Here is a 20102-nt window from a genome sequence, read left to right as displayed (position 1 = left end):
TTAAGGAGTTATAACAGTAGGGAGGGAGTTATAACAGGGAGATTAAGGAGTTATAACAGGGAGATTAAGGAGTTATAACAGTAGGGAGGGAGTTATAACAGGGAGATTAAGGAGTTATAACAGGGAGATTAAGGAGTTATAACAGTAGGGAGGGAGTTATAACAGTAGGGAGGGAGTTATAACAGGGAGAAGATGTGGCAGACATCCATTTCATGGTTCTCCGTTTCACCCATAATATGTGATTATTATTATTTTTTTCTTTCTTCGTGACAGATTGAATGCATGTATTAACACAAGACACCTTTTATGCAACAAGGGTCTAGCTCTGGTCCAGGGCTTTGTGATGCTGAGATATACATTAACCTCCTGGACCGGAGCGAAGAGGAAACTATCCTCTGTACTATTAGAAGTAGGTCATCATCACTGAACTCGCCATCACTCTTGACGCTGAGACACAAGCGTCCAAATGGTGTATGTATATTGTACCCGTATTCAATAGGACTTCCATAGTCTCAACAGATACTAGTATCGCTGTCGACCGTCCAGACTTAGGAGCTGGTGTAGCCTTGGAAACCCGTAAGGGATTAGTCCATGTAAAGACTTCACACAATGGAACTGCCTCACAACTGTGAACAGAGAACTGCTTCTCTAATTGTTCCAACATTGTCTTGGGAGGTTTTTTTTCCGACGGTGAGTAGCGTAGGAAGGATGTTGCTAGTTTGGAGTTTCTTGATTGCCAGATTGGAGACGGTTGGATCCTTCTCGTGTGAACAGACTGCGCCAACACGGAGGAAGCAGGCAGGGATAACATTTTGTTCAGTTACTGTGATGGATGTATCGATACATATGTAGACATTCATTTAATATGTTATCTATGTTATATGAAAATAAATGTTTGATGCATTTGTCAAATTTTTAACGTTTTTTTTTTGTCACGTGCGCTAGTATAGTGTAATGCCTTTCTTGAATGCTCTTTCTCAATAACAAAGTCAAGTAGAACAACACAAGAAATTGAATTCAGAAGAACACGAGAATGTAGGTAAGCTATATACAGGGTAATTTCCAGTACCATATTAACAATGCGCAGGGATACTGTAGTGATGGAGGTAGATATGTATAGGGGGAAGGGATTAGGGATACTGTAGTGATGGAGGTAGATATGTATAGGGGGAAGGGGACAGGGATACTGGAGTGATGGAGGTAGATATGTATAGGGGGAAGGGGACTAGGGATACTGGAGTGATGGAGGTAGATATGTATAGGGGACAGGGATACTGGAGTGATGGAGGTAGATATGTATAGGGGGAAGGGATTAGGGATACTGGAGTGATGGAGGTAGATATGTATAGGGGGAAGGGGACAGGGATACTGGAGTGATAGAGGTAGATATGTATAGGGGACAGGGATACTGGAGTGATGGAGGTAGATATGTATAGGGGGAAGGAGACAGGGATACTGGAGTGATGGAGGTAGATATGTATAGGGGACAGGGATACTGTAGTGATGGAGGTAGATATGTATAGGGGACAGGGATACTGGAGTGATGGAGGTAGATATGTGTAGGGGGAAGGAGACAGGGATACTGGAGTGATGGAGGTAGATATGTATAGGGGGAAGGGGACAGGGATACTGGAGTGATGGAGGTAGATATGTATAGGGGACAGGGATACTGGAGTGATGGAGGTAGATATGTATAGGGGACAGGGATACTGGAGTGATGGAGGTAGATATGTATAGGGGTAAGGTGACTATATATCAGGATATATGATAAACAGAGTAGCAGCAAACGTATATGATGGTTGTATGTAAGTGGGTGTAGAGTCAGTATGAATGTGTGGGTGTGTCTGTGTGTGTGAGTGAGGGTAGAGACAAATAAAATAGCATGGTTCAATGCAGATCAATCAGTCAAATGTATTTATAAATCCCTTTTTACGTAGTCTTCTGTTGGTAGAGCATGGCTTTGCAACACCATGACAGTGGGTTTGATTCCCAGGACTACCCATATATAAAATCTATGCTCATAAAAGCGTCTGATAAATAGAATATATTATTATATTACATCAACAGATGAACACAAAGTGCTTATACAGAAACCCAGCCTGTAAACCCCAAACAGCAAGCAATGCGGATGTAGAAGCACGGTGGCTAGGGAAAAACTCCCTAGAAAGGCAGGAACCTAGGAAGAAACCTAGAGAGGAACCAGGCTCTTGGGGGTGGCCAGTCCTTTTCTGGCTGTGCCAGGTGGAAATTATATGAGTACATGGCCATTTAAGGCCAGATCGTTCTTCAAGATGTTCAAATGTTTATAGATGACAATAATCAGTGGTTATAGAGGGTGAAACAGGTCAGTACATCAGGAGTAAATGTCAGTTGGCTTTTCATAGCCGAGCATTCAGAGGTCAAGACAGCAGGTGCGGTAGAGAGAGAGAGAGAGATATAGGGTGAAGGTTTGATTCGCAGGACTACCCATATATAAAATCTATGCACACGACTGTAAGTCTCTTAACTCCAACCCTGTTCCTGGAGAGATGCTGTTCCTGTAGAGATACCCTCCTGTAGGTTTTAACACCAACCCTGTTCCTGGAGAGAAACCCTCCTGTACGTTTTAACTCTAACCCTGTTCCTGGAGAGATACCCTCCTGTAGGTTTTAACGCCAACCCTGTTCCTGGAGAGATACCCTCCTGTAGGTTTTAACTCTAACCCTGTTCCTGGAGAGATAACCTCCTGTAGGTTTTAACTCTAACCCTGTTCCTGGAGAGATACCCTCCTGTAGGTTTTAACTCCAACCCTGTTCCTGGAGAGAAACCCTCCTGTACGTTTTAACTCCAACCCTGTTCCTGGAGAGCTACCATCCTATAGGTTTTAACTCCAACCCTGGTCCTGGAGAGATACCCTCCAGTAAGTTGCTCTGGATAAGAGCGTCTGCTAAATGACTTAAATGTAAAATGTAAATGTAAGCTAGATGCCCTCAATTTCACACAAATTATCAAGGAACCTACCAGGTACAACCCTAAATCCATAACCATGGGCACCCTCTTAGATATCATCCTGACCAACTTGCCCTCTAAATACACCACTGCTGTCTTCAACCAGGATCTCAGCGATCACTGTCTCATTGCCTGCGTGCGTAATGGGTCCGCGGTCAAACGACCACCCCTCATACTGTCAAACGCTCCCTAAAACACTTCAGTGAGCAGGCCTTTCTAATCGACCTGGCCCGGGTATCCTGGAAGGATATTGACCTCATCCCAGCTGCCCACTGCACTGAGGATAGGAAACACTGTCACCACCGATAAATCTACGACAATCAATCATCTCAATAAGCATCTTTCTATGGCTGGCCATGCTTTCCACCTGGCTACCTCTACCGCGGTCAACAGCCCTGCACCCCTCACAGCAACTTGCCCCATTTCTCCTTCACCCAAATCCAGATAGCTGATGTTCTGAAAGAGCTGCAAAATCTGGAACCCTACAAATCAGCTGGGCTAGACAATCTGGACGCTCTCTTTCTAAAATTATCAGCCGAAATTGTTGCAACCCCTATTACTAGCCTATTCAACCTCTCTTTCGTATCGTCTGAGATCCCCAAAGATTGGAAAGCTGCCGTGGTCATCCCCCTCTTCAAAGGAGGAGGCACTCTAGACCCAAACTGTTATAGACCTATATCCATCCTGCACTGCCTTTCTAAAATCTTCGAAAGCCAAGTTAACAAACAGATCACCAACCATTTCGAATCCCACTGTACCTTCTCCGCTATGCAATCTGGTTTCCGAGCTGGTCATGGGTGCACCTCAGCCACGCACAAGGTCCTAAACGATATCATAACCGCCATCGATAAAAGACAGTACTGTGCATTTGTCTTCATCGACCTGGGCAAAGCTTTCGACATTGTCAATCACCGCATTCTTATCGGCAGACTCAATAGCTTCGGCTTTTCAAATGACTGCCTCGCCTGGTTCACTGCCTCGCTGCCAAACATACCCTCGTAAAACTGAATATCCTACCGATCCTTGACTTCGACGATGTCATTTACAAAATAGCCTCCAACAATCTACTCAGCAAACTGGATGCAGTCTATCACAGTGCCATCCGTTTTGTCACCAAAGCCCCATATACTACCTACCACTGCGACCTGTATGCTCTCGTTGGCTGGCCCTCACTACATATTTGTCGCCAAACCCACTGGCTCCAGGTCATCTACAAGTCTCTGCTAGGTAAAGCCCCGCCTTATCTCAGCTCACTGGTCACCATAGCAACACCCACCCGTAGCACCCGCTCCAGCAGGTATATCTCACTGGTCACCACCAAAGCCAACAGACCCTCATAGAATTATATAGAACACTAATGTATGATATATAATATATTGATATAATATCACAATATACTGTGTGTATCTCCATGGACCCTCATAGAAAGACAGGAGGCAGAGACGGAATGTGAAGAAATCGAAGCTGTTTATTTGATATTAATAGCAGAATATACAACACTACCATTTGATGATAGTGGGGATATAAAAAAAAAAACGAAAAACTGAGATACTAAGGGGGGGAAAAAACGTATTTAGCATGATGCCTACAAAATACAGATGCAATGTAAAGCAGAAAATACAAACAGCACACAAACACACAGCTGAATCATCTGAGAAAAGACTTGGATGTTCGGCAAATGGTTTAAATTGCCGAATACATCAACAATATTAAAGCTCCAATGTATGCGCTTGTACATGTGACACTGGTTAGTTGGTATTTTCATCATTACCTTTCAAAACTTTTTTAAATCTTTTTTTTTTATATATTTTTAAAAATATTTTCTTTTTACACCTAATAATATTGTGCAGATGAGAGATGGAAATAGTATTTTTTTGAAGTCCTACCTGTTTTGTAGTGTAGGGATCATATACAGAGCTTTAGAAATAATCCAGCCCCGTTATGCATTGTTTTCTCAGATTGAAAAGGAAAATATTGAAATGCATGCATACAGAGATATAAGTATGTCTGAACATTGTGTAAATATTTTCACAGATTTAAACTGTTGGGAAGTTATGTTGAGTTAAAGTGACCGCGGTGGAAACACTGTGAACAAGTCAGTGGATCAAAACAACTCTAGAGCTCCAGATGGCTGTATAGTTTCTATAGGTTAGTGTGTATCTGTAGGTTAGTGTGTATCTGTAGGTTAGTGTGTAGGTTAGTGTGTATCTGTAGGTTAGTGTGTATCTGTAGGTTAGTGTGTAGGTTAGTGTGTATCTGTAGGTTAGTGTGTATCTGTAGGTTAGTGTGTAGGTTAGTGTGTATCTGTAGGTTAGTGTGTAGGTTAGTGTGTATCTGTAGGTTAGTGTGTATCTGTAGGTTAGTGTGTATCTGTAGGTTAGTGTGTATCTGTAGGTTAGTGTGTAGGTTAGTGTGTATCTGTAGGTTAGTGTGTATCTGTAGGTTAGTGTGTAGGTTAGTGTGTATCTGTAGGTTAGTGTGTAGGTTAGTGTGTATCTGTAGGTTAGTGTGTATCTGTAGGTTAGTGTGTATCTGTAGGTTAGTGTGTAGGTTAGTGTGTATCTGTAGGTTAGTGTGTAGGTTAGTGTGTATCTGTAGGTTAGTGTGTATCTGTAGGTTAGTCTGTAGGTTAGTGTGTATCTGTAGGTTAGTGTGTATCTGTAGGTTAGTGTGTAGGTTAGTGTGTATCTGTAGGTTAGTGTGTATCTGTAGGTTAGTGTGTATCTGTAGGTTAGTGTGTAGGTTAGTGTGTATCTGTAGGTTAGTGTGTATCTGTAGGTTAGTGTGTATCTGTAGGTTAGTGTGTATCTGTAGGTTAGTGTGTAGGTTAGTGTGTATCTGTAGGTTAGTGTGTATCTGTAGGTTAGTGTGCATCTGTAGGTTAGTGTGCATCTGTAGGTTAGTGTGTATCTGTAGGTTAGTGTGCATCTGTAGGTTAGTGTGTATCTGTAGGTTAGTGTGTAGGTTAGTGTGTATCTGTAGGTTAGTGTGTATCTGTAGGTTAGTGTGTATCTGTAGGTTAGTGTGTATCTGTAGGTTAGTGTGTAGGTTAGTGTGTATCTGTAGGTTAGTGTGTATCTGTAGGTTAGTGTGCATCTGTAGGTTAGTGTGCATCTGTAGGTTAGTGTGTATCTGTAGGTTAGTGTGCATCTGTAGGTTAGTGTGCATCTGTAGGTTAGTGTGTATCTGTAGGTTAGTGTGTATCTGTAGGTTAGTGTGTATCTGTAGGTTAGTGTGTAGGTTAGTGTGTAGGTTAGTGTGTATCTGTAGGTTAGTGTGTAGGTTAGTGTGTAGGTTAGTGTGTATCTGTAGGTTAGTGTGTATCTGTAGGTTAGTCTGTAGGTTAGTGTGTATCTGTAGGTTAGTGTGTATCTGTAGGTTAGTCTGTAGGTTAGTGTGCATCTGTAGGTTCGTGTGTATCTGTAGGTTAGTCTGTAGGTTAGTGTGTATCTGTAGGTTAGTGTGTATCTGTAGGTTAGTCTGTAGGTTAGTGTGTATCTGTAGGTTAGTGTGTAGGTTAGTGTGTATCTGTAGGTTAGTGTGTATCTGTAGGTTAGTGTGTATCTGTAGGTTAGTGTGTATCTGTAGGTTAGTGTGTATCTGTAGATTAGTGTGTAGGTTAGTGTGTATCTGTAGGTTAGTGTGTATCTGTAGGTTAGTGTGTATCTGTAGATTAGTGTGTAGGTTAGTGTGTGTCTGTAGGTTAGTGTGTATCTGTAGGTTAGTGTGTAGGTTAGTGTGTATCTGTAGGTTAGTGTGTATCTGTAGGTTAGTGTGTATCTGTAGGTTAGTGTGTATCTGTAGGTTAGTGTGTAGGTTAGTGTGTATCTGTAGGTTAGTGTGTATCTGTAGGTTAGTGTGTATCTGTAGGTTAGTGTGCATCTGTAGGTTAGTGTGTATCTGTAGGTTAGTCTGTAGGTTAGTGTGTATCTGTAGGTTAGTGTGTATCTGTAGATTAGTCTGTAGGTTAGTGTGTATCTGTAGGTTAGTGTGTAGGTTAGTGTGTATCTGTAGGTTAGTGTGTATCTGTAGGTTAGTGTGTATCTGTAGGTTAGTGTGTAGGTTAGTGTGTATCTGTAGGTTAGTGTGTATCTGTAGGTTAGTGTGTATCTGTAGGTTAGTGTGTATCTGTAGGTTAGTCTGTAGGTTAGTGTGTATCTGTAGGTTAGTGTGTATCTGTAGGTTAGTGTGTATCTGTAGGTTAGTCTGTAGGTTAGTGTGTATCTGTAGGTTAGTCTGTATCTGTAGGTTAGTCTGTAGGTTAGTGTGTATCTGTAGGTTAGTGTGTATCTGTAGGTTAGTGTGTATCTGTAGGTTAGTGTGTAGGTTAGTGTGTATCTGTAGGTTAGTGTGTATCTGTAGGTTAGTGTGTAGGTTAGTGTGTATCTGTAGGTTAGTGTGTATCTGTAGGTTAGTGTGTATCTGTAGGTTAGTGTGTATCTGTAGGTTAGTGTGTAGGTTAGTGTGTATCTGTAGGTTAGTGTGTATCTGTAGGTTAGTGTGCATCTGTAGGTTAGTGTGCATCTGTAGGTTAGTGTGTATCTGTAGGTTAGTGTGCATCTGTAGGTTAGTGTGTATCTGTAGGTTAGTGTGTAGGTTAGTGTGTATCTGTAGGTTAGTGTGTATCTGTAGGTTAGTGTGTATCTGTAGGTTAGTGTGTATCTGTAGGTTAGTGTGTAGGTTAGTGTGTATCTGTAGGTTAGTGTGCATCTGTAGGTTAGTGTGCATCTGTAGGTTAGTGTGTATCTGTAGGTTAGTGTGCATCTGTAGGTTAGTGTGCATCTGTAGGTTAGTGTGTATCTGTAGGTTAGTGTGTATCTGTAGGTTAGTGTGTATCTGTAGGTTAGTGTGTAGGTTAGTGTGTAGGTTAGTGTGTATCTGTAGGTTAGTGTGTAGGTTAGTGTGTATCTGTAGGTTAGTGTGTATCTGTAGGTTAGTGTGTATCTGTAGGTTAGTCTGTAGGTTAGTGTGTATCTGTAGGTTAGTGTGTATCTGTAGGTTAGTGTGTATCTGTAGGTTAGTGTGTATCTGTAGGTTAGTGTGTATCTGTAGGTTAGTGTGTATCTGTAGATTAGTGTGTAGGTTAGTGTGTATCTGTAGGTTAGTGTGTATCTGTAGGTTAGTGTGTATCTGTAGATTAGTGTGTAGGTTAGTGTGTGTCTGTAGGTTAGTGTGTATCTGTAGGTTAGTGTGTAGGTTAGTGTGTATCTGTAGGTTAGTGTGTATCTGTAGGTTAGTGTGTATCTGTAGGTTAGTGTGTATCTGTAGGTTAGTGTGTAGGTTAGTGTGTATCTGTAGGTTAGTGTGTATCTGTAGGTTAGTGTGTATCTGTAGGTTAGTGTGCATCTGTAGGTTAGTGTGTATCTGTAGGTTAGTCTGTAGGTTAGTGTGTATCTGTAGGTTAGTGTGTATCTGTAGATTAGTCTGTAGGTTAGTGTGTATCTGTAGGTTAGTGTGTAGGTTAGTGTGTATCTGTAGGTTAGTGTGTATCTGTAGGTTAGTGTGTATCTGTAGGTTAGTGTGTAGGTTAGTGTGTATCTGTAGGTTAGTGTGTATCTGTAGGTTAGTGTGTATCTGTAGGTTAGTGTGTATCTGTAGGTTAGTCTGTAGGTTAGTGTGTATCTGTAGGTTAGTGTGTATCTGTAGGTTAGTGTGTATCTGTAGGTTAGTCTGTAGGTTAGTGTGTATCTGTAGGTTAGTCTGTATCTGTAGGTTAGTCTGTAGGTTAGTGTGTATCTGTAGGTTAGTGTGTATCTGTAGGTTAGTGTGTATCTGTAGGTTAGTGTGTAGGTTAGTGTGTATCTGTAGGTTAGTGTGTATCTGTAGGTTAGTGTGTAGGTTAGTGTGTATCTGTAGGTTAGTGTGTATCTGTAGGTTAGTGTGTATCTGTAGGTTAGTGTGTATCTGTAGGTTAGTCTGTAGGTTAGTGTGTATCTGTAGGGTTAGTGTGTATCTGTAGGTTAGGGTTAGGTTAGGGTTAGGGTTAGGTTAGGGTGTATCTGTAGGTTAGGGTTAGGTTAGGGTTAGGTTAGGGTGTATCTGTAGGTTAGGGTTAGGGTTAGGTTAGGGTTAGGTTAGGTTAGGGTTAGGGTTAGGTTAGGGTTAGGGTTAGTTTAGGGTTAGGTTAGGTTAGGGTTAGGGTTAGGTTTGGGTTAGGGTTAGGTTTGGGTTAGGGTTAGGTTTGGGTTAGGGTTAGGGTTAGGTTAGGGTTAGGTTGGGTTAGGTTAGGGTTAGGGTTAGGTTAGGGTTAGGTTGGGTTAGGTTGGGTTAGGTTAGGGTTAGGGTTAGGTTTGGGTTAGGGTTAGGGTTAGGTTGGGTTAGGTTAGGGTTAGGGTTAGGTTAGGGTTAGGGTTAGTTTAGGGTTAGGTTGGGTTAGGTAGGGTTAGGTTAGGGTTAGGTTAGGGTTAGGGTTAGTTTAGGGTTAGGTTAGGGTTAGGTTAGGGTTGGGTTAGTTTAGGGTTAGGTTAGGGTTAGGGTTAGGTTAGGGTTAGGTTAGGTTAGGGTTAGGTTTGGGTTAGGGTTAGGTTAGGGTTAGGTTGGGTTAGGGTTAGGGTTAGGTTAGGGTTAGGTTGGGTTAGGTTAGGGTTAGGTTTGGGTTAGGGTTAGGTTAGGGTTAGGTTAGGTTTGGGTTAGGGTTAGGTTAGGGTTAGGGTTAGGTTGGGTTAGGTTAGGTTAGGGTTAGGTTTGGGTTAGGGTTAGGTTTGGGTTAGGGTTAGGTTAGGGTTAGGTTGGGTTAGGGTTAGGGTTAGGGTTAGGTTAGGGTTAGGTTGGGTTAGGTTAGGGTTAGGGTTAGGTTAGGGTTAGGTTAGGGTTAGGGTTAGTTTAGGGTTAGGTTAGGTTAGGGTTAGGTTTGGGTTAGGGTTAGGTTAGGTTTGGGTTAGGGTTAGGTTAGGGTTAGGTTAGGGTTAGGTTTGGGTTAGGTTAGGGTTAGGTTAGGGTTAGGTTAGGGTTAGGTTAGGGTTAGGTTTGGGTTAGGGTTAGGTTAGGGTTAGGTTAGGTTTGGGTTTGGGTTAGGGTTAGGTTAGGTTAGGGTTAGGTTAGGGTTAGGTTTGGGTTAGGGTTAGGTTAGGGTTAGGTTAGGGTTAGGGTTAGGTTAGGGTTAGGGTTAGGGTTAGGGTTAGGTTAGGGTTAGGTTAGGTTAGGGTTTGGGTTAGGGTTAGGTTAGGGTTAGGTTTGGGTTTGGGTTAGGTTAGGGTTAGGGTTAGGTTAGGGTTAGGTTAGGTTAGGGTTAGGTTAGGGTTAGGGTTAGGTTTGGGTTTGGGTTAGGGTTAGGTTAGGGTTAGGTTTGGGTTTGGGTTAGGTTAGGGTTAGGGTTAGGTTAGGGTTAGGTTAGGGTTAGGGTTAGGTTTGGGTTTGGGTTTGGGTTAGGGTTAGGTTAGGGTTAGGGTTAGGTTAGGGTTAGGTTAGGGTTAGGGTCGCTGTACTGTTACCTTCCAGACTGGTTCCATATGAATGAATTTAGCCATATTGTATGTACGTGTTATTTCGCTGTTGTTGTTGATGATGTTGTTGGTATTCATCACATCGACTCATCTCAGTCTTACCTGGTAAAATAAAAGTTTATGTATTTAACAAAATATTACCCCGTCAATGCACATTTATGCTACACGTTAGTTGTTGCTTTACATTAGGACATACTTGTTTCAAAGTGCATGGATTTGAAATCTCTTCTCAGTCTTTATTTCCCACGACAGAAATCACTTCTAGCAATATTAGGCAGTGGGACACTCACTACCCACTCACTATTATAAATACTGTGGGTCTCATTGACACAGGTAAACGTGAATTGTGTGTGTTTTAAAGTAGTTAAATTGTTCTACGGTAGTCTAGTGATTCAGGCCCGATACATTGTTACTATCTCTTTGTTCAAAATACTTCAATTCAAAGGAAAGAAAGAAAACTAATGCATTATTTTTAAATGGTCTTATTTTCCCTCCTTGTTTTAAGAAAAAAATACATTGCAGAACTGCAACATTTATAGTCTATTTGAGACATGGAACAAACAAAAAAACTTATACAATAATTTTCATCTGAAAAATGCATTTTTGGTTTTCAAGTCATGAGGACAAATGTATTTTGTCTTTACAGAGACAGGGTTTATTTTGTCTTTACAGAGACAGGGTAAGCGAAACAACATTAACTCTGAATATTTCCTTCATTTTTGATCATAATTGAATTGCTTATCAATAGGTTATCCATACGATTCCAATACAACATCACAATTTTAATACCAGTTCTCATTCGTGTTCCAACTAATGAAAATAAAGAAGAAAAAAAAAAAAAAAAAAAAATAATCATGTTTTTCTTTTACAAAAAATAAAAATACAAAAAACAGACACAGAAACAAATCAGTCAAAATCTACAGAAAATTGTAAATGTATAATTATACTTTGGGATAGACAGCATATTGGCTTTGTTTTCATCTTTGGAATGAAGCTTTTGCTTAGAATATTCAACCACTACCACACAGTCGAGCCTGATCCCAGATCTGTCCGTGCTGTATATCTAACTCCTACGGTGGTTGTCACACAAACTGACCTGGAACCAGGCTTCTCAACCACCTCCTGTGAGGTCATCCTTTCCAGGTGTAATTTAGCCATTGTCGTCAGATTGTAACAACACCTTGCCTTTGGTTTAGAAAACACTCCTCTCTAAGTACCCCTTTTCACACTATCATGCCGACCTGAACAAAACCGGGTCAGTACAGTATGGCTCGGCTCAGTTCGGTTCGGCTCAGTGGTGTGAAAAGGCTTTATATAAGACCCTTACTGAGCCAACGTACATGTATGTATCAAGCATAGACACATTAAGAGAATCCAACTGTGGAGAGTGAGATTGATGGATCAAAGTTAAAAGTTATTGTTCAATATTCTCATGTTCTACTAAATGAACGAGTGATTTGATTCATCAAGGTTATTTTGGTTATCATCACACTGACCTCTGAACTCTAACCCCCTGTGGTCGTCGGACTGTCTGACCCTTCTCCTACGACCCCCTGAGGTAGGTTAGTGGCCTTGCTGTAGATCTCTTTATGTGTGGTTTAATTATTATTATTATTTTTTTAAATTATTAACCCAGTGAGGACCAGAGTAACAGTACAATCACTTCATCCTAAACTCATTTGTGGTATTTTAATCAGACACTGATTGGGTGCTGCTGTCTAATAAGAGGGTTTTATTTGTCAGTTAGCTAAGTGGAAGGTCAAAGAGAGGCATAGATTGTCAGGCACAGTGCCTTCAGTGACATCATTAAGTTGAGTCTTTTTTCCGTAATATTCTTTGAAAGATGTATTTTTTTCCTACTGTGTTTTCAGGTCTATTGTTGTTGGTCAAAATACTACATGGTTTGTCCATCGATGTCAAATTCTGCGCTGTGTAAGTTACTATACGAAGGCTATTATCAAAGTTGTGGACTACTGTCTCAAAATGGGTCTCAGAACAGGTTTTCGACTCATTCTATTTATATCTCATCTGTCACTCTTTGACAGTATGTTAACAGTTAGCCTTGTGTTAGCCTTGTGCAGTATGTTATTAACAGTTAGCCTTGTGTTCATAACCTTCTACTCAGAATATGGACGCTTCAGCTAATTCACTTATTACCCAAAGGGTACACTATGACAGTGGAGGGTCAATATATACACAACTGAGCCACACTCTCAGCAACCACATGCAGTCCATAGAGTGGTACGGGATTCTGAACTTAAAAAGTAATGAAGTCACAATGCATTACACTGCTAGCTAATTGTAAATATACTCATGCATAAAATCTGGGCTATAGCACTGTTGTTTGGCAGTTGCTAAACATAATGCTACACTTCAACACAGAAGAATAGGACATAAGACAAAGAAGGAAACATTTACAAAATGGTGGTCAGAAACTAGGTCGTAAGACAAAGAAGGAAACATTTACAAAATGGTGGTCAGAAACTAGGTCGTAAGACAAAGAAGGAAACATTTACAAAATGGTGGTCAGAAACTAGGTCATAAGACAAAGAAGGAAACATTTACAAAATGGTGGTCAGAAACTAGGTCATAAGAACGGGGGGGTTTTTCTCTTTTTTTTCCTATTTTTTTTTTTACATTGTAACATGTAAACTGTGGGCTTAATCTGCAATTATCCTCATTACAGAAAGCTGAGTGAATAACCGGAGCCCCTCCAACAACAACAAAAAAATAAAACCAGAAACAATTAAAAACCCAAACCACAAAAAAGACAAGCATTTGTTTTTGGTAAGCGCACCTCTTCAACTATTACAGAAATCACAACTTAAAATGTATCAAGATTTTTTTTTGTTTTTTTTTTGTCTCGTAAAGTCACACAGTTACCAAAATAATAATTTATTACATATGCTAGAATAACATTACCCTAACCACTAGTATCTCTGAGGTATATCTGAAAACATTAAGGAGAGCACGATCTGCGCTGTTGACATGCCACAACTTTTTCATTTTTTCATTTTTTTTTTTTTTTAATGTAAAGCTTTGTAACCATTTGGTAGAATAAGAAGAGGAAGAGGAAACAGATATATTTGGAAAACCTTTGGTATCATTTCTCTTAGTTGTTTGCTTAGTGATTGCATTGCAAAGTACCACAGAGCCGGACTAATACATTGTCCACTAGTCAACAACGCGACGGCCAGCTAGAAGCTGAGGTAAGTACAGAGAGGTCTACACTTTGCTTTGGTTCAAGCAAGGCACTCGTCCCATGGTTATCTCATACTTTGCAACAAAAGCGCTGTTTACGTCTTTGTTAAAGCAGCCCCAGTGGAAAAGTAATATAGCTGGCTGAATATAGGCCTTTAACCCTATTAGTAATATAGGCATATAACCCTATTAGTAATATAGGCCTTTAACCCTATTAGTAATATAGGCCTTTAACCCTATTAGTAATATAGGCCTTTAACCCTATTAGTAATATAGGCCTTTAACCCTATTAGTAATATAGGCATATAACCCTATTAGTAATATAGGCATATAACCCTATTAGTAATATAGGCCTTTAACCCTATTAGTAATATAGGCATATAACCCTATTAGTAATATAGGCATATAACCCTATTAGTAATATAGGCCTTTAACCCTATTAGTAATATAGGCCTTTAACCCTATTAGTAATATAGGCCTAAAAGCCTATTAGTAATATAGGCCTTTAACCCTATTAGTAATATAGGCCTTTAACCCTATTAGTAATATAGGCCTTTAACCCTATTAGTAATATAGGCATATAACCCTATTAGTAATATAGGCATATAACCCTATTAGTAATATAGGCCTCTAACCCTATTAGTAATATAGGCCTCTAACCCTATTAGTAATATAGGCCTCTAACCCTATTAGTAATATAGGCATATAACCCTATTAGTAATATAGGCATATAACCCTATTAGTAATATAGGCATATAACCCTATTAGTAATATAGGCCTCTAACCCTATTAGTAATATAGGCCTCTAACCCTATTAGTAATATAGGCCTCTAACCCTATTAGTAATATAGGCCTAAAAGCCTATTAGTAATATAGGCCTCTAACCCTATTAGTAATATAGGCCTAAAAGCCTATCATGTCAGCTCTAGAGAGAGAATCCATTGGAGTCAGTATTGTCATATGGTTCCAGGAGTCTCACATCAACTGTTGCCACTCCCATATCTTAAGTATATTTGCATAATGTATTATATGCTAATTTGTATAGGCTACACATAGATGAAGGTGGTAACACGTGATGAACTCCCGTACTTTCATAGATGACAATGGTCCCAAGTTCCCACTAGATTCAGCATTATTTCACTCTCTCTCTCATTTCAACTCCATATTACCTTTCCAAACAGGAGCTAGAGAATGATTAGTATAATGATGTGTTCGTAACCAAGTGGGAAGTGGGAATTTCTCACATGTAACTGGGAAAAATCCCATTGAAGACCCCTCCAACTGGTAATTACTAGTGGGGAAACTCGTCCCTCCCACTTCTCTCGCATGCTGACCTTTGACATCACCTACTTTATTTAACTATGCAAGTCAGTTAAGAACAAATTCTTATTTACAATGACGGTCTACACCGGCCAAACCCGGACGACGCTGGGACAATTGTACGCCGCCCTTATGGGACTCCCAATCACAGCCGGTTGTGATACAGCCTGGATTCAAACCAGGGTGTCTTTAGTGATGCCTCTTGCACTGAGATGCAGTGCCTTAGACCGCTGCGCCACTCAGGAGCCTCAGTGGCTCCCTACTAAGAGAATGGCCTCTATAACAGCATTTCCAGCAGTTAAATGCAACAACAAAACATTATTTATAAAAAGCTATCTATTCATATGGTTTGTGAACACTATAATTTGTTAACGAGCATGATAGCTGTACTTTTAGTTCATGGTTAAGTAGCTTGTTGACCTTTAGCCAATCTGCGTTTCTCAACGAGTTCAAAGCACGTGAATTCATCCTACTGGTATTTAATACTTCACAACTGGCATATTCCCACCTCCCACTTGGTTACGAACACAGAATTAGTTCCAAGGAGTACACTACTGCTATTATAATTATTACAGCTGTTCTGTTCTTGTCTGAACCAGAATGCATCAGGGTTACATTTTGGTATGTGTCTTTCAGAGAGGCCTTTCACCAGTGCCTTTGGTTTCTTTGGTTTGGTTTGGTTAAAATCACAACGTTGCACTGGAACAGTAGGCAGGGAGGAGGATTGTGGCTTTTGAAGTCCATTTACAGTATATTGTCCATTGTTTTATTTCCATTAAGTCTGATTGTTTAGGAGTGATACTTGGGGGATTGAGGGAAGCATTTTCAAATGTATGGACTGTAGCCTTCTTTGCAAAGGCACTAGTAAAAACACAGCTACTATAATGGACACTGTGATAAGATGGACATTGTGGTTTTTGGGCTAATCATTCTGACTCTCCTGTGTTTGTAGATTTATGAAAACGTTTTTTTCTTTTTTCCGGCACTGCTTGTTTGGCCGTTACATAAAAAATAAAAATAAAAAAAACAATGATTAAACGTTCATCCCTAGATGTCTGGGAATTATAGTAGTATGTATATATATATATATATATATACCTTCTTTATATAGAGTATGTGGTTGTATTTTATCCAGCCATACCTTCTTTATATAGAGTATGTGGTTGTATTTTATCCAGCCATACCTTCTTTATATAGAGTATGTGGTTGTATTTTATCCAGCCATACCTTCTTTATATAGAGTATGTGGATGTATTTTATCCAGCCTCTTTGTTGTCTCAATGCTTCAGTGCAAAAACAGCGTTAACTTTGGGGTTTGTCACAACAACTCAATGTGTGGTTTGGACACAATGTGTACTGTGATCTGGTGAAGGGCTTTCTGAAAGCCAGCATTAATCATGTATCCCTGACACACACCCTCACCCTCACCTTCCCTCACCCTCACCCTCACCTTCTCTAACCCTCACCTTCCCTAACCCTCACCCTCACCTTCCCTAACCCTCACCTTCCCTAACCCTCACCTTCCCTAACCCTCACCTTCTCTAACCCTCACCTTCTCTAAGCCTCATCTTCCCTAACCCTCACCCTCACCTTCCCTAACCCTCACCTTCCCTAACCCTCACCCTCACCTTCCCTCACCCTCACCCTCACCTTCTCTAACCCTCACCTTCCCCCTTCGTCCCTATTATTTTAGGGGAGGAGAAGACATGTGTTTGAGAGAACAAGAGAAAGGAGAGGGAAGGAGAAAGAGAGAGAGAGAGATAATATCAAAATGAAAGCATGGGTCAAGCGCAGACCGTACTAGAGAAAACAAATCTTTGGTATCTTTGGTTTCATCAACACGATTAAAATGACAAATGGAAAGGTCAGTGAGGTAGCCTCTTTGGTTCTCACTATAGAAATAGAAATAGTTTTTTTTTTTTTTTGATTTTTTTTTTTACACAAGTCATTCTTGGAAGCAGCTAGTTTAAGGGAATCCTCTGTTTTCCGTTATCAAGTGAAACAACGACCAACCTCTCAAATGCTCCAGTTATCTTTGGTGAGTCTGTCTCATTCAACGTGCGACCCTCCTCTATCAGTGGCACAAACATCCGTCTGAAATTCATTGCTTGGTAAACAGAATAATGCAAAGGTCTCGCAAATGAAACAAATAAATTAATTAATAATAAATCACAGAAGGGAAAAAAAAAAAACAATGCAGTGCTCATTCATTATCTTGTAAAAATCAACAGATTGTTTTCATCAGGAAGAATAAAGTTAATGGAGAGAAAAAAAAATATTCTGTATAGGAAAAAGATTTAACTAAATGTGTTATAATAATTATATAATGGTGACATTCATCGTTACAACTACCCTGACATTATTTCATTAAAAAAAAACATTGTTCTGTCATTATTCACTAAACAATTGAACACCCTCTTGTTGCTTTTTAAAGTAAAGCTTTTACTAATAATAAATTAACGTGGGTAGGACAGAAGCACTGCATCTTTGATTCTCTAACTCTCTTAAATACCCATAAATATTCATCCCCCCCAAAAAAAATTACATCTAATTAAATAACAGTAAATAATTAAGTAAAAAAACGATCATGTGTACTAACACACCTCATAAATAAATAGTTTGACAGCATCCTCAAAAGAAAACAGGACAAACAATGTAAACTTTGGTAAACTTATCAAGGTAAAGGATTCCAAGTGAGATTTGGCAATTTTAAATGAATTCTCAATTAATTAAAACAAATATAAATTACATAAATAAAATCATATATTACATAAACCTAGGAAAGACAACATAATTGTACATTAGGCATTGGCAAACAAACATAAATACTAAAGACAAGCAATGAAAACCTCTTTGGATTTTAGTTTCATACCCATGTTTGGTACATGTTCCTCAAGACCAGACTGAGTATGAAAGTGGACTCCACCAGGCTCCGAGCCTCAAGACCAGGGCTAGGACCAGAACCAAGAGGGCTAGGACCAGAACCAAGAGGGCTAGGTCCAGGACCAAGAGGGCTAGGACCAGGGCTAGGACCTGGACTAGGACCAGGACCAAGAGGGCTAGGGCCGTGGTGGAGCATCTTTGTACTAGAAGCCTCACAGAGAGACAACTAGAAAAGGATAAAGCTATTTGACCGATATTTGAGCAGTTTCTCTCAACAGGTTGAACTACTAGTCTGTTTTGTATTTTTGGTTTTGCTTATTTTGAACGTGTGGAGTAGTAGAGTTTGTTTTCCCCAAAAAAGTCATACAGGATGTGCCTATGAGCACCCAACCCCTCTGTCCCCTACTGTACCCTCCTTCACTAACACGGACGCTGTGATTCAGCAGTGGACTGGAGAGTGAGGTGAATAGATGAGAGAGAGAGAGAGAGAGAGAGAGAGAGAGACAGCTCTTTGTTATCTTTGGTGTGTACTGTAGTTTCACATAGTTTCACAGAATCATGTTTCTCTACAGACTGCAGTGACAGATACAGCTGAATCCTCCGGGCATGATGATCCCTAGTGGACTGGACAGACGGAGAACCGAGGTAATCAGTGTCCAGTGAAAGGGAGTGATGGAGAGGATGCATCATACCTACTGAATCACACAGTGTCATGTTGAAGAAGGAGCGTACCCTTAACATCATACATACATGTACTACTATACATGCATGTACTGGGTAGCGCTAGCTATACGGTATGCATGCATGTATACATATGTGGCTGTATGTATGGTCAACATTGTCAGGAAAATAAACTTTGGGGGAAAACTTCTGTAGGAATAATTATGAATCTTTGGTTTTGTAGCTGATGAGGTTTTCGTTGTTCTTTTCCATTTTTCTTGAAAAACTGCATAGGCACACGTTAAAGACAACCTTCCAACTTTCAGAGACACGTCATTCTGCCTTAGGAAACAACTGCCGCAGCGGCATAGTTCCCACACGTGTTTTAAACCCTTTCAGTCTCATCCTGCTTCCCCTTAAAATGTCCTGACCAATCAGAACAGAACAAAGCTACTTCTCCGTTCCCCCTGATGTCTGTCCTCCTCCTCTTCCTCTTCATCATCATCATCATCGCTGCTCACATTTATAATTATCTTCCTCTTTAGAACAGTTTTGTTGTAGAACAGTTAGGTGCAGAAAAAGTTTCTTTGGTTTTGATTTGTCAATAAATAGAAAAAAGTCTCAAATGTCCATTTCTGGTCCGTCAAGCCTTTGGCTCACTTTTATATCACGAAAAAACCTGTGTACCACGGGACAAGGGGCTGCTTACCGGACTTTTTGCTTTGGTTGTTTGATCGATGGCTGATAGAAGGATAGACGAGTTTGACATGATTGAACTCTAAAGATCTTATGTATGGGGTTGACTTGAAAAGTAGCAGGTTGTATATATTTACAGAATGTGTAATATAATGAATGGTTGCTACTGTGTTGAGTGGAGTCCTCAACACAGGCATGTGTATATAATCATCATTGGTGTACCATACAGATGGAGTATCAGCACAGCAGTTAAGAAGCAGACTCTGGGGTCTGCGTCCCAAATTGCACCCTATTCCCTACACAGTGCACTAAAAGTAATACACTATATAGGGAATAAGGTGCCATTTGGGGCACAGACACACTCTTCCTGGTTTGTTTCTTGGTCTGTTTCTTTCTTAGCCTGGTGCCCAGGGTGTTGCCTCTACAAGACTAGTAGAGTCCAGTGGAGACTAGTAGAGGCTAGTGGAGGTTAGTGGAGACTAGTGGAGACTAGTGGAGGTTAGTGGAGGCTAGTGGAAGCTAGTGGAGACTAGTTGAGGTTAGTGGAGACTAGTGGAGACTAGTGGAGGTTAGTGGAGACTAGTGGAGACTTGTGGAGACTAGTAGAGGCTGGTGGAGGTTAGTGGAGACTAGTGGAGACTAGTGGAGGTTAGTGGAGACTAGTGGAGACTAGTGGAGGTTAGTGGAGACTAGTGGAGACTAGTGGAGGTTGGTGGAGGCTAGTGGAGGTTAGTGGAGACTAGTTGAGACTAGTGGAGGTTAGTGGAGACTAGTGGAGACTAGTGGATGCTAGTGGAGGTTAGTGGAGATTGTGGAGACTAGTGGAGGTTAGTGGAGACTAGTGGAGGTTAGTGGATGCTAGTGGAGGTTAGTGGAGACTAGTGGAGATTAGTGGAGGCTAGTGGAGACTAG

This window comes from Salmo salar, chromosome 01, assembly GCF_965601325.2.
Source record: "Salmo salar chromosome 01, fSalSal1, whole genome shotgun sequence".
NCBI lineage: Eukaryota > Metazoa > Chordata > Actinopteri > Salmoniformes > Salmonidae > Salmo > Salmo salar.
This window is presented reverse-complemented; position numbering follows the sequence as displayed.